Source organism: Musca domestica, unplaced genomic scaffold, assembly GCF_030504385.1.
Source record: "Musca domestica strain aabys unplaced genomic scaffold, Musca_domestica.polishedcontigs.V.1.1 1, whole genome shotgun sequence".
In the NCBI taxonomy this organism is placed as follows: domain Eukaryota; kingdom Metazoa; phylum Arthropoda; class Insecta; order Diptera; family Muscidae; genus Musca; species Musca domestica.
Window position 1 is genome coordinate 42,466,571 of NW_026712114.1, and position 15,256 is coordinate 42,481,826.

The 15,256-nt window shown below is 34.0% G+C and overlaps 1 protein-coding gene across 11 annotated transcripts in view; it reads right to left on the bottom strand.

The window, feature by feature from the left end:
- LOC101893201 (diacylglycerol kinase theta) overlaps window positions 1-12,474 on the bottom strand; it is an 85,172-nt gene extending 72,698 nt beyond the window's left edge. For 5 of the 11 annotated variants that reach the window (XM_059123173.1, XM_059123178.1, XM_059123164.1 and 2 more), the window contains exon 1: window positions 12,126-12,474. The gene's annotated coding sequence lies outside the window, so the exon portion shown is untranslated. The remainder of the gene's footprint in view (window positions 1-12,125) is intronic. The other 6 variants (XM_059123183.1, XM_020036537.2, XM_059123147.1 and 3 more) reach the window with 6 other exon arrangements.
- Window positions 12,475-15,256: the final 2,782 nt, after the last annotated feature.

Genomic DNA, 15,256 nt, shown 5'->3' on the forward strand with positions numbered 1-15,256 from the left:
TCTACATGATGGAAACAAATATTCTCAATTTACAGCAAATTTGATATGAAATTGTGACTAAAACATGAGGCGTATGAGGCCAAACTATGAGGCCTATTCCAAAACGTGGGCATATATAACACATTTTCAATGCCAAAAGACCTAAAGCAGACCATTTGAGGAAAATTTCATCGACCTACTTCATTTTGTTCGGAAACAAGATTGATTTCTTTGGACGGACATTTTATGGTAATGTACTTTGTAGGGTTTAATATTTGTATATTAAAAATGATGTGTAGAGAAAAAAAAACAACTTATGTACATATCAACGAATTGGGTACCCGATGTTAACCAGACTTAGCTCAGCAAACATGGAAAATATCGGGCTACTGCTTCTCCTCATAAATTCAGTTTCCGATATCTGAAAACTACTTAAATGCCAAAAAGACGGCATAAGATCTAGCATGAAAAAAATTATTTGTCGGTTTCTTCCTTCTGACACTTTTCCCAGAGAGTGTCTAAATTAGTTACACTCAAGCACTTTCATAAAATACGAAATTATTCCCAATTTTCTTCAAACTTCGCAAATTGCAATATGTGTACAAATATACAGAGTGAGATGAAAAAACTGCAACCAACATCAGGCTGCTGTAATTTCTAAGCCACTCGTCCGACAGCTGTTAAAATCATTCTAGTGACAGCTCATTGTTTACTAGCGTACAAAAGCGGTGAGAATTTTCCAGAGAAAAAGTTATTCGTGTTGGAATTCAATCGTGATAGTGTGATTTCTTTATATTTGGCTGGAAAACCACAAGTGGCTATCGTTAGAGTACTCCAGCATTTAAATGTGAATAAATCTTTTGTGTCTCGTACCATCGCTCGTTACCGTGTTACTGGTAGCGTAGCCCGACGTCAAGGAAGTGGACGGAAGAAAACAGCAACATCAGCAGAAATGCTTCGAAATGTAAAGAACCGACTTGATCAAAACCCGCTTCACAGTGGCCGAAAAATGGTTCGTGAGCTGAACATATCGCAATATTCCATTCGACAAATATTGAAAAATGAGCTCGGGGTAAAGCCATTGAAATTCCAAAAAGGGCAAGAACTTACACCGCAAGATAAAGAAAATAGACTCAAAATAGCTAAAGAGCTGCATCGTTTGGCCGAAAGTGGTGAACTGACAATTTTTTTTTCTCCGATGAGAAATCATTGGTTGTCCAGCAGTTTGTAAACAAACAAAATGATCGTGTTTACTTGCCAAAGAGGTCAGCAGAAAATGTGCACCTTCGGTTGCCCATCAGAACTCAAGTGCCGGCCATGGTGATAGTGTGGGCCGCCATATCAGCCGATGGTCGCTCTCCGATCGTATTCATCGACCGTGGCATCAGAATAAATGTCGAAGATTGTCGCGAAAATATTCTGGCGTGTGTATTAAAGCCTTGGGCCCGCAAACATTTCGGCCGCAGACCTTGGACATTCCAACAGGACTGTGTGCCTGGAGTATTTTAGAATGCAAGGTTGGGACTAAATAATACCAATGTGTCGATCACCTCAAGGGCCTAAATGCCGCAGAGCAACATTCGGGCAGCGTGTGACGGTTTCATTGACCGTTTAAAGGCCATAATTCGTGCCACAGGTGACCAATTCGAACAAATCTAAACTTATTCTAAAATATATTGCTATTTCCGAAATTTTTTACTTTCATTCGATAAAATTTAAAAAAAATGTAAAAATTATGTCATTTGACTTTGACAATTGACTTTTTTCCAATATTGATTCACTATTTGACCATGATATAATGGTGACTTCCGATTAAAAGGGGTTTGAATTCTTCAACCACATTTTCTAAATTCGGCCGTGAAGAGTTAATCAAAACTTAAATCTATAATCAAAAGCGATCATATTTTCTGTTAGAAAACAATTAATTCAAAATTTAGGACAGAAGGGTATATTCTACTCAAATGCTATCTTGTTTTTAATTTTACTGATATCCGTGTTGGACACAAAAAAAAACGTTGAAGTCTCCCATTTTTTTCTCAGTGACTAAAAAATTCAATAAAGAGAAACACATTTGAAAAAGTTCAATATTAAGTTTTTCAATGGAACATGTGCAAGTAACAATTGTACATTTCGTATAATTCTTCATCTACTATGGTTTCACCCACATTTGTATGAATGGCACTTCATACATACAAATAATATTGTATGGATATACATACATGTGTATGAACGTCTGTTTGTTTGTTTGTTCATACAATTAAATTTGATTTTTTTTTTTTTTGGTTTCAGATTATAGCATCATCATACACTTATTTATTATTACTTTTTTTATTTATTTCAAAGAGTGATGATTGAAAATTTGTTGTACGCACTCATACCAATTTCGGGAGGAAGAAAAACTTGAACTACAAAGTTCCTGCCATTGAAGTGTATACGCACTCTCAACATATTAACACTAACATAGGAGCATAAAGATACAAATGAACGATTTGAAAAAAAAAAAAAGAAACGAACAAACAATTATACAAAACTGCAAAATATTCAAACATTCAATCATCGCTTGTCCATCCGTCCGCCCGTCCGTCCCTGGTTTGTATGTGTATAGAAAAATGCTATAAAAATGTATGTATGTAGGTTTGTGTGCATGTGTGTTTCCCTTTTCTAACAAATGTTTCCACACAAACGCGCACACTGAAAGTGAGAGTGCCTCAAATTTAGGGAACAAATCATGTTCGAATTGAAATTAATTTGTGTTCTTTTTCCAATTGGAACTCTTTCTCTCTTCCAATTTGCTCCCGGAATTGGGGAGTAAATAAACATCAAATCGTAGATACAATTTTTATGTTTACATATGAGAAAGAAAAAATATCCCCATATTTTTGAAACTAACAACAGAGAGGGAGATTTGCCGAAAGAGATAGAGAGTTTATAGAAAAAACCTCAAATATCCCAACATTTCTGAGAGAAGGGATATTTTAGGCAGGCACACATCAATGTGACAGATAAATGTGTTGTACAAGGAATAGCAACAGAGTGTAGAGAGGAAATGTACTCTGTATCATCTTCTTCTTCTTTTATTGGTATTATTTTTATTTATTATATTAAATAATTCATCTTTTGAGTTTTAAATAAAATTGGTAAAAATTTACAAAAAATAATATTATTTTATTAATAGAAAAAAAAACATACTTCATTAACAATTGTTTTTAAATGTTCAATATATATTTTGTGGTCTCATTCTTTACTTCCATCATTCGTTATCTCCCCAACATTACTTTCTCCTAAGTAAATTTAGATTTTATTCTCCTATTGGCTCTTCGTATATTGTTTACGCCAAATAACTTCAGTGAGCATATCCTCTACAGAGCATGCTCAGTAGATATGAAAAAGTTTACATCATTTAACTCAGAAATTATCTCTATTCCCAAAACTCATACAAGTGTTAATACTCTGCTACATAAAAAAATGAAAAAAAGGTTTTGATTTTTATTTTTTTTTTTTTTTTGCAAAATTTCAACAATTGAATTTTTCTACGTCCATTTAAATATAATTCTGTGTTATTTTTCTTCATTATTTTGTATATTCCTTTATTTATTTGTATATGTCACTTTTCTAATTAAATATAGGTATGTGTATTAAATGTATATACACACAAAAAAACGACCATAAAATGGAAGGTTTTCTAATTTTATTTCGTTTGCAAAAACTTTGACACATTCCATTAGATTTAAATTTAACTATGTCCTCTGTCCGTCCGTCATTCTGTGGAAATCGTGGTTACTTTTACAAGAGAAACCTTGTTCGTAATGAAAATAGAGCTAACATATAAGAGACATGTTTATCGGCTGTTTGAAAGTGGACTTAACCAAAATAGGACGGGGAAGTGACATAGTGTCTTCCATATAATAGTGGAAGCGAAATCCAAACCAATCCCGAGTCAAATCATTAAAAAAGTCTTCCTTTTTTAAAAAATGTTCAAATTTAGTACCATTTAGTGCTTTTCGAACATTCGTAGTACTCATTTACAAATCTACCTTCTTCTTTCTAAACTATATATCGACAGTTTACTCCAAGTCCAATTTCAGAATTTCATCTCTAACACAAAACTCAACGGAACATTTTGTGGCATTTTCCAATTATGGTACGTACACATATGCAAAACCACCACCAGATACCAAAAGAGACCTCCATATCAATTGTCAGGATTCCAGATCTATCCCTTCACCCAATACTTATAGTAAGTAGTTCCAAAACCACCAACAGGGTTTCAGATTCGTTCGTTCACCCTAAATCGTTCTGTTCCAAATTTAGTACCATTAGTAAAGTTTGCACACAGTTAGTTCACATTCCAAAAACCAGACTTTCTTTCCCATCCTGATTCTCATACAAAATTTCAAAGTTTTGGCTATAGCCGTTCACATTACACCAAATTTTTTTTTAGAACTTTAGTATCGAACCTTAAAGTTGGAGTTTCCAAAAAAACCTTTGATACGTCTATCCTGCACTCTATCAGTGAGTGACTCTCACTCCAAAATTCTCTCATTCCTTTTGTCTAACAAAAAGTTTTAAATTTTTAGGACATTTTAGTACTAATCGCACCTTTCTAAAAAGCCAGCCTTATCACACGGCAATGCACCAAAATTCCAAGATTCTAGCTTCAGTCGTTTCATCTGGGCGTTGATTCTGGATCAGTCAGTTATTTCACTACAACATTATATGAACACTTTTTGAGATGAGTTGATCTACTCACATTTCCAAATAACAGCGATTTAGCAGGAAATATCTTTCTATCATATATGAAACCATGCTTGATCTTGCACAGAAACTTAGCTCTTATATCTTGTGACTTCTTTGAAAATATTTATCTTTGTTGACATATTACTTTTTCTTTGGAAACGGGATCTTTTGAAATGTGTCACTCTTCGATTAAATGAGCGAAAAGTTATGTTCGAGAGATTTTCTATCCATGAAAAAGAATGTGACAAAACCATCGAAACTACCTTCATGCCCCCAATATCTTGAATGGTTCAATAAAAAAGGTATCTTAATAACAAAGTGCATTTCATGCATTGATAATGACAACAGATGTTCAATGATGTTCATATATAAGAGCTTATCCATAATGCGCATACAATAACATAAATTGCCATACATTACTCTTGTATGTTCTGAAGTATGTGCATGGTTATAGCCAGGGGTGCGTAGTTGAGATTTTTTTTTTTTTTTTGGTCTCCGACCCCTGAGTATTTTTATGGAATGACTTCGAGTCTTACGTCACATTCGGCTCCAGCTCGACCCCGAAAACAAAATCTAATTTACTCTGGTAAAAAATTTTTACTTATATATATCCCCCAATTAAAGGATGTTTTGATCAATTGAAGGTATATTGACCATTCTGAACTCTTTATTCATGTTAACCTGTGAATATCGTGATCTGGACCTATAATAAAGATATTTTGCGAGGATTTGATCTACTCATTAAGAATTCAAAATTATGAATTGCAAAACGTGGGCCGTTATTGAAACTTTTCAAATGAGAACTCTAACAAAAAAAAAACAAAATGAATACAATTTAAGTTGTTAATTGGGGCTAAAATCATCGACAGGTCGTAAAGTAGGAAAGAAAATAATTCATCAATAGTGGACATATCTAGCAGGGCGGGATTATAAACTTTAAGAACTAAATACTAAGACTTATTTTAAATCGGCCGGTTTAACTAAATGGTGGCTATATCAAATAGTGAACCCACATTGCATAAATTTTGTGGAAAAAGAAATCCGAAATACCTACAATTCTCTGAAACCATCAGAACAGAAAACATCAGGGAGCGCCGTTGAATTAGGGCTGCTATACCTTAATATAGATCGAAGAACCACTTAGATTTCAATAGACAGACTAACAATTTTACGCCGATCAGGAATATATGCATACAGTTTATGTAGAACATTTTAAAGCGTTATTAACGAAATGACAACCGTAGAGGTTATAATGTAGACGAATGTAAATTTGTAAAGATATTATTGGTACTTCCAACCATTTATATTAATATTTTGTTCAAAAGTGTTGGGAAAGTTCACGTTTTGAGAAACATGTCAAGTTTATGGTTTTCGAAAAGTATCAGCGGATTATCAATTATATCTGATTGGAATTGTGCTAATCTCGTCATCAACAAGTGTTATTATTTCTCCTTTATCCCCAAAGACATTGAAACTACAAGAAATGGTTACACTCAATTTTGGGAAAATTAAAAATAACAAGTGAAAAAGAACCTAAGTTTGACCGGGCCGAACTTATAATACCCTCCACCATGTGTAAGGAACTTCAAAATTTCCAAAAAAAAGTTCGTAAAAAAATACCGCCTACATGAAAACCGTTATATGGGAGCTTTACTGAAACGAAGACCTGCACAAGTAATTTACATTGTCTGTAGTACCGATTCCAAACTACAAATATGAAATTTGAAATAATTCCGGTGAATAATGTCGCTTATATCATCAAAATACCGAATAAAGGGAGGTACCATTCATTATATGTTGGCTATACGAAGACATGGACCTGCATAGACAACTTTTTGCCATAGGCTGTAGTATCCATTACGAATTTTAAATATGAAATTTGAAACAATTCCGATCTATAATGTCTCTAAAATCATAAAAATACCTAATATTGGGAGGTTCCACTATATAGGAGATATATGAAGACGTGGACCTGCATAAGTAATTTTAGGTTGTAGTATCCATTAAGATCTTCCAATGTGAAATTTGAAACAATTCCGGTTAATAATGTCTCTAAAATCCTCAAAATACCGAATATTAAGATGTACCTTAGTACAGAGGCTGTACAAAAATGTGGACCGACGAACTTAGCGTGCCTACCGGCAAAATACACATGTGTGCAAAACTTTAGCTTTCTATAACAATTTGTTACAGATAGCGTGATTACAACAGACAGACACACACCGACAGAGAGATCAATAATATGGGTCTGACATGAGTATTTCGAGGAGCTATAAACGGAATGACAAAGTTAATATACCCTCCATAGCTTGGTGGAAAATATAAAACTATTATTACTCAGAGTCGAGTTATTTGTTCGACTCAGACTCCGTCTCCCACATGCAGGTTATAACCAACAATTATGCAAATATACTGGATGTGGTCATAGACTTTTTTTGGCCACCACCCGAAACTTGTTGTACAATGTTATCTAGAATCACCTACCGGCCAAGTTACAGTTAAATTCCTTTGCTTGTCGAATTGTTTCTAATCCTAAAACACACAAACATCACCCTTTGGAAAATGAAGTCATAATTCCATCTTTTTATTATTCCTAATATTAAAGAGACGGACTTTAAATTGTTGTACAGGGTGAGATGAAACACTGCATCCAAATTCAAACTGCTGCCATTTCTAAGCCACTCGTCCAAAAGTTGTTAAAATTATCCCAGTGACAGCTCATTATATTGTTTACAAGCGTACAAAAAACATTTTGATGAGAATTTTCCAAAAACAATGTTATTCGTTATGGAATTCAAGCGGGATAGTGTGATTTCTTTATATTTGGCCGGAAAACCACAAGTACCTATCGTTAGAGCACTACAGCATTTAAATGTGAATAAATATTTTGTGTTTCGTACCATCGCTCGTTACCGTGATACTGGTAGCGTAGCCCAACGTCAAGGAAGTGGACGGAAGAAAACAGCAACATCAGCAGAAATGGTTCGAAAAGTAAAGAAGCGACTTGTTCGAAACTCGCGTCGCAGTGGCCGAAAAAAGGTTCGTGAGCTGAACATGTCGCAATATTCGGCAAATATTGAAAAATGAGCTCGGGGTAAAGCCATTGAAATTCCAAAAAGTGCAAGAACTTACAGCGCAACAGGAAGAAAATAGACCCAAAAGAGCTAAAGCGTTGCTTCGCTTGGCCGAAAGTGGTAAACTGCCGTATTTGGTTTTCTTCGATAAGAAAACATTCGTTGTCCAGCAGCTTGTAAGCAAACAAAATGATCGTGTTTACTTGCCAAAGAGGTCAACAACCAGAACTCAAGCGCCGGCCATGGTGATGGTGTGGGCTCGCAATAATCGACCGTGACATCAAAAGAAAGGCCGAATATTATCGCGGAAATATTCTGGAGGGTGTATTAAATCCTTGGGCACGCAAACATTTTGGCCGCAGACCTTGGACATTCCAACAGGACTCAGCACCATCGCACTCAGCACGCGCTAACCAAGAATGGTTACAAAAAGAGGTTCCTCTCTTCATTTCTAACGCACAATGGCCACCAAAATCTCCGGACACCAATCCGTTGGACTATTGTGTCTAGAGTATTTTGGAAAGCAAGATTGGCACTACCAAATACCAAAGTGTCGATCACCTCAAGCAAGCGCTTAGCCGGGAATGGGCCAAAATACCAAAATACCGCAGAGCAACATTCGGGCAGCGTGTGACGGTTTCATTGGCCGATTGAAGGCCATAATTCGTGTCAAAGGTGACCAATTCGAACAAATCTAAACATATTCTAAAATTTGATGCTATTTCCGACATTTTTGCTTTCATTCAATAAAATTAAAAAAAAAAATTAAAAGTTATGGCGTTTGGCTTTGTTGCAGTTTTTTTTTTATCTCAACCTTAAATCTCAAATCGGCCGAAAATACACTAGAGCGATAGCCAAATCTAAACCTATCACCACCAACTTCTCTAAGGCTGGTCCTTTAACCAAACAAATGTACTGTTCCTAGATTCATCTCATCTCTCTTTGGCAATGAACGCTACCATAAAAATACATTGACACATATAAATCGAATTGAACCCGGATCAAATTAGGTCTTATGGTAGGAAAATGTGTTATAAATGTCGCCAATAAACACAAAAAGTTGAAGTACATTTTTATGGCATTCGCAATTGAAAACAAATGTTCAGTTTTAGATTATTCGATTTTTTATGCTCTGTTCTGGAACCTGAAAGAAGCTACTATTTCCGCAAATTCGATCCAATCCAATCCATTAAAAATCCATTTTGACATTTTAAAGTTGATGAACGATTTTAGTTTTTTTTTTTCAGTTTTAGTTCTCCTAAATAGATGATAAGATCAATCGGTCGATCTGTTGGGAGATTATTATTTTAGCTGTTGGGTGATTATTATTACAAGAATGAACTTAGGAAAATTTCTACTTCGACTTTTAGACTTTTCAACACCAAAGGTCGAATAAAGGAAATAAATGGAAAATAATCGACTTACGTATACCTAGTATATTTTACCCTATACTTTTGACATTCCATTTGTAACTCCTTGAAATATTCACTTTAGACCCCACAAAGTATATATGTATGTTCTTGGTCAACTTAAAATTCTGTGTCAAATTAGTCCGATGCTATCCATGTGACGAAATAACTCTAGCTTCCGAACGAAATTAATTAGTTTGATAACATTTTACTCAGATGTATAATAGGTCCCTAGATTTTTGGTATTGAAAATGGGTCATATGGGTCCACATTTTCGTATAACCCCGATTTAAGGTATTATGAGTGCCACCGGTAAATTGGCTGTTTGTGTACCCGGTAGGTACAAAACATACTTACAAAGTACTCTCCATATAGGTCCAAGTTTTTGTATAACTGTACCTCCCAATATTCGATATTTTGATGACGATGTGTGACATCTTTTAACGGAATTGTTTCTTATTTGGAATTCGACATGAACACCACAACCTATTACAGAAAATTGCCCATACACTTGTTCCACCTCTTCCTTAACCCACATATTACGGTACTTTCCGATATTTGGTATTTGATCATTCTTGCCTCATTTTTAAAGGGAATGGTTTAATGTTGGTACTTGGAGTTCGCAATAGACTTTACCTTAAATGACAACTAATTTTCTATACAAATCGATACAGATTCCGTATGGATCCATATTAAGAAATCTTTAAAAAGACCCCTAAAATGCACATAAAAATTAAAAAAAGGTAAAGCGGGGTATAAAATATTCAGAAATTCATATCTTTCACATTTCTAAAAAATTCGAGTAGTTTTGCTTTGAAAATTTTTAAAAATTGTAAAAAAGTTGGGTCTTAAAAAAAAGAAACTCAGACAATTTATCTTTAAAATTTGATAAGGATACTTAGTTTTAGTCAGTTTTAATTGAAGCCTTCAGCCTTTTCTTATTTTTATCGGCAATATTGCCGAAAACACTACATACCAAGGAATCTTAATCCGAAAGTTTCCAAAAGTTTGGCACAGGGAGGAACCTGATACGTCTATTTAGGTTACTTTGCGATGTAAACTTTTCAAACACCGATACGCGTGACTTCTATTTTCATAATCTGCTAGATTTCCCTCGCAGTTATTAGAAAAATTGAATTTTTTTCGCAAAGTGTTTTGTTAATGCTTAGTGACTACATAAATTACAGTAATAACATTAAATTCGCCACAATTTTGAATCAAACCGAGAAGCAGTTTGACTTTTTGGTTTCTAAGTAGTTTTTTCCCTACAGACATTTCTTAATATAGGTGCCGATTACTATGAGCTCTTGTTTCTTTGGATCTGGTTAAAGAAATTTAAACATTTGTAGCAATATGTACAAAGATATTAAAACAGATATGGATTTTAAAGGATTTACTCCTTAAATCATATAAATACATCAATTTTACAGATGCTAATATGCATTATACATCACATTCAGTGATGAAAATAATTATGTTGTTAATATAAATACTTTTGTATTTCGTATGCAGATTATACCATCAGATATACATGATAAGTTTCAAACATATCAACAGAAGAAAAATAACAGTCTCAAAAGTTATGTATATCTAAACATAAACCTATGTATGCTGACCCCACCTTGTTGAAAGTATTCTTCTAATAAATCTAATCATTTTGATTGAATTATAAAAAGTGTTTTTTATTAGCAATTATTTATTTAAAAATGCATTAATTTTTATTACGTTTCAAATACTCAATACTAATTTAATACATTTTTCAAAAAAAAAAAAAAACCTAGAACTATAATCAATTATCCTGACATTTTTTGACAGTAACAAAAAAATAGCAAGAAAAAGAAGAGGATTTGAAAAAAAATACATTTTCCTGTCAAAATGTTTACACTACAATGGTTCATTCTCAATTTTCCTTCTCTCGCTATGTGAATTACAAATGGCAAATAATTCTCTCTGAAAAATTGAGTAATATTCTCTCACGCTCTTGTATGGTTTATTTTACTCCATACAAACACACACACCCCACACTCCCACCACATAAGCCAAAGGAAATTCCCACCAATTCAATAATCCCATAAGAAAATTTGGGAAAAATCATTGAGAACACAAATAAAGAGAGAATATGGTAAAGAGAGTGAGAGCAAGCACTGATATTTGACAGAACCATAATATATCTCTGCTCAAATAAATCGCAATAGATAGAGAATTTTTTTCTATAACTTTTTGCCACTGCTGATTTTTTTCATCTTGTTCTTTTTTGTTCAACACAATTTGTTTGTGGTATTGAAAATTATATTGACATTTTTTTTTATTAATTTTTCTAATTTGATGTTAATCCAGTTTTGAGTTTTCCATTTTATTTCGATGATAAGAAAGCACAAAACAATTCCTTGGGTTGTGTGATTTCTTGTATTCCTTTTTGGTGAAGTTCAATTGTTTAAACTTTTTCGCTATGATTTTTTCTTTTATTACACTTGAACATTTTTCTCTTTTTCTACAGACATTTTATTGACTTCTTTTATGAAATTTATTTTATTTAATAAACTTTGTTCTTTCATTCACTAGTAGAACTTATTTCTTGTTTTTTTTTTCATTCTTCCATCTTTTGTGTGTATAGAAAAATTTTTATGCACAGGAAAAAACTTTCCTTTGACTTATTCCTATACACACAGGCACACAAACACACACACTCGTATACACTAGTGCCCGAAAACGACGACGACAACGATGATGGCGATGTTGAAGAAGAAGCAAAAGAGGACCACGACCAACCAATTCGATCCCACGAACTTTTACAGGCACTGCCAAACACTACTATTCACACACACTCGGAAACTTGCCACACATATACACACACTCACAGGCGCGCACACACTCACACACGCTCACACTTGGTATAGAAAAAACGATGAAAATTTTGTTATATTACATTTTTTCTCGTTTGCATTATAGAAATTTTCTTCTTGGTTGAACTTCAAAAAATTTTTCCATTCTTGTTTCACACGTTTCGTTTTGCTTGTGTAATAACTTTTTCTTCAAATTTCTTTACTTTTTATTTATGATTACTAATTACTTTTGCATGTTTTGTATTTATTAAACTATAACATATTTAATTAAGTTTTCTTTTTCTTGTATTTTTCTATATATATTTTATATAGAGATTTATATATATATGTATATATGTGTATGTATATATATAATTTTTTAAAGTTTTGTGCCCTGTCGAACGTATGCAGAGACACCTACTGCTTTCCGTGGTGGTTCGGACTCGTATGCGCTCTGGATCTGGCAAAAAAGTTCTCGCCAACCAAAAAAGGCACACAAGCACACGAACGCACACACGAGCACCCCCATTAAGAATTTTCCTTGTAAGAATTTTTGTTCCCACTTCAACAGTGGGAAATTTTTTGACAGTTTGTTGTGCTCTGGCCGCTCAGAACATAACATCACATTGTCTCTTCGCCAGTTGTTGAGTTATCCCACCACACACACACACGGGGAGCATTGTTTCTCTCTAAATAAGAATTATTGTTCTATGTGCTCAGTAGTATCGTGTAAGTCTGTGCTTGTGTAAAAATGCATGTATTGCCATATCCTTTTTTTCCTTGTGGTAAATATTATGTTTTCTTCGTCGTGTCGTCTTCTCCCCTTGTTTGTTTCTACTTTTGGATTTCCTCTTTAACCCCCAATTTCTTATTTTGTCTCACACCACACTTGTGTTATATTTATGTATGGTTATTTTCGTAATATAAATCAACAATTTATTGATAACTAACGTTTGTGTGTTCGTGTGTGGTTTCTTTTATTAACAATGTTGCCAGATCGAATGCAAGTAGACAAAATATTCTTATAACGGAAATAGACATTTAAAATATATCACGGTAGAATTGTTAGAAATTACAAGCAAATTTACAACAAATATAATTAAATAAGAAACACATAGAAATTTGTTATTGTAAGTAATGCTCTTGTCAGAGTTTTATGTCAAAAAAAAATGTAGACAAACAAAATAATTTTAATATTATATTTTTATTTTTAAAATGTAAATTTATGAAATTTGTATAATTAAATTAAAAATTCTGAATAATAAATCCTTTAATGTTTGATTTTAACGCTCTTATAATATTCTCCTGAATGTACAGGGTGAGATAAAAAAAAACTGTAACGAAGTCTGTACAAAATACTTTGTACATACTTTTAAGTGCGGTTGAGGCGTTGGGAAAATGTAGCAATAAAATATAAATGTTCTAAAATTAAATATTTCCCAGCCGCCATAAAATATCACATGTGAAGAATTCGGTGATCTTGTGCGCTGACGCATACGATAATGCGTGAGATAATAAAGGTTATGACCCAGACGCACATATATTGATGCGCTCAGTAGATGTACAAGACCACTTGAATGAGATGCCAAGCAGCCCTGCAATGTTCTCCATTCAATATTAGAATAGATAAGAACAATTGTGTGGCTGCGACTAGGTTAAGTTAGATTAGTTTCAGTAGTACGTAAGGGACATATTTTAGAAATAAAATTAGAATTGAATCTACAGCCAAACCGTTCGGTTGGTTTTCTTTCCTCATCTAAACATTGATCCTTCGAGCTGGATCGAGAATTGAATCAACAGCCATACCATTCGGTTGGTTTTCTCTTCTCATTCATTGGTCCTTCGAGCAGGATACTAAGAATTGAAACTACATCCAAAGAATAAGGTTGTTCTTTCTCTTCTCATTCATTGGTCAATCGAGCCTTCACTTTTGTCAAAGTGAAACGAATTAGCGACCACAAAAAGAAAATAGTAGGAGTTTTCCCCCACCAGTGGTAAGAGACTCACTACAGCAGAAGTAGCTATTCTTCAAAAAAGAGGAGAATAGCTACCAATAAAAATCCGTTGAGGGATAAAATTATAAAGAGCCATAAAGGCAAAATTTAAAAATATAAAAAAAGACCCACGGGGCAAACTAAAAAAATAAAACATAACAAAAAGAGGACAACAACAGTCCCACATAAAAATATACAATTTTGGAAAAGAGGACATCAAAGTCCCAACTGAAAAAATCAAAAAATCGAAAAAAGCCAAGAAGGCAATATAAAAAATTTTTAAAAGAGGACAAATAGTCCCATCTAAAACATTTAAATAAAAAATGAATAAAAACATGGAAGAAAATATAACCACTTTGGCAGACTATTTCCAGCTGTTAACGTCGACGTCAGCCTTTGAAAAGGTGAAACACGTCGCGGCATGGAAGGTACTGGTAGAAAATACATATTACCAGTTACGACGGTACTTGAGGGTACACCAAAAATATCTTCCAACCCATATGAAGACATTACCCTGTGATGTAGATGTGTGTATGTTATCGGCAATGAAGCTTTTAGCAACCCGGAGTCGCAATTACACAGACTTGGACATCGATGAAGAAATCGAAGATTCGATGAAACCTCCGTCACGATGGATACTCTCGCTGAAATATGACCATTTAACTTGGGAAGAGCAAGTGGAAGAGAACAGACAACTTAGCTATGTCGAAACAAAGGAAGATTACGACAGAGAATTAGAAGATGGTTTGCACGAACAAATGCAAGCCTATGAAAATAATTTACAATCTCTGCAAGGACAAGCAATCGAACTGCGTTCTCAACTAACAATCGAAGTGGAAAAAAGTGAAATGATATTGAGAAATGCGAAGGCCCACGGAAAGTATCTGCTCGCCAAATATGAAGAAAACCTGAGGACCAAAGATGAACAATTCGAAGAAAAACATCGTGTTCAGAAAGATCAAGTGCGACATCTGAAAATGAAGTTAGAGAAAGTCAATGAAAAATTGGCTAGCTCAGAAAGAGCGTGGCAAGTCTTGGAAGCTGAGAGAGATGACCTGTCCAAACAACTGGCAGATGTAAAAGAGGAACATAATTCTGTGAAACTCAAACCAATTCGATGCTTGGATGAAAATTTTGGGAAATGGAGATCCTCACATCAATTATTAAATAATTTCCCGCCGGCAAGTCCTCATTCTGAGGAACGGGAAGAAGAAGAATATTCTGGTGTCGTGTTAGCGCTG